A 689-nucleotide genomic window follows, 5' to 3' on the forward strand; every position below is an offset into this window, starting at 1 on the left:
CACCGGCCCTTGGCGTGCAGCATGTCTGCCGAGACCGATGCCCGGCGCCTGTCCCCTCCACCGGACGGGGCTGCCCGCAGGCTGTCCCTCCTGACGGGGGGCTGTGGGGGCACCGGCACCCGCCAGGCCTCGGGGTGCCGGTTGGTGGGCAGCTCGGCCCCCGTGGTCAGATAGCGCCCATCAGGGGGCTTGCAGGAGCCTTGGAGGCTGGAGTCGACAGAGGCGGCCTCCTCGGGACGGAGGGAGAGGGCACAGTCAGAGGCGATGGAGCTGGCGGAGAAGGAGCTGTAGGCCGAGTCCCGCTTGCTGTGGTACATGACCTGGTCAACGGGCGAGGGGTCCCCTTCATAGTAGGCCTGGCCGGGCTGGTCCAGGCTCTCCATGCTCCCGATGGAGCTGCTCCGGTCGGTGCTGCAGTGCCGGGACAGCAGGTTCCACTGCAGGGACAGCTCGCTGCTGGCCGGCCCCACGCCGGCGTTAGGGGTGCCTGCCACCCCCTACCCAGCTCCCTGCCAGCCCCTCCGATGGGCACAAGATCCCTGGCAGGCAACACCCCCACACACATACACACACACACCCGGATAGGGGGTCACAGCCCCAACCCGCCCTTCACCCCTTGGTTTGGGGGCAGCACCAAGGCTGCCCCAGCAATGACAGGGGGCGCGGGCACGGGGGACACAGGGCATGGG

The sequence above is a fragment of the Charadrius vociferus genome, unplaced genomic scaffold (genome assembly GCF_000708025.1).
Source record: "Charadrius vociferus isolate BGI_N301 unplaced genomic scaffold, ASM70802v2 scaffold824, whole genome shotgun sequence".
NCBI lineage: Eukaryota > Metazoa > Chordata > Aves > Charadriiformes > Charadriidae > Charadrius > Charadrius vociferus.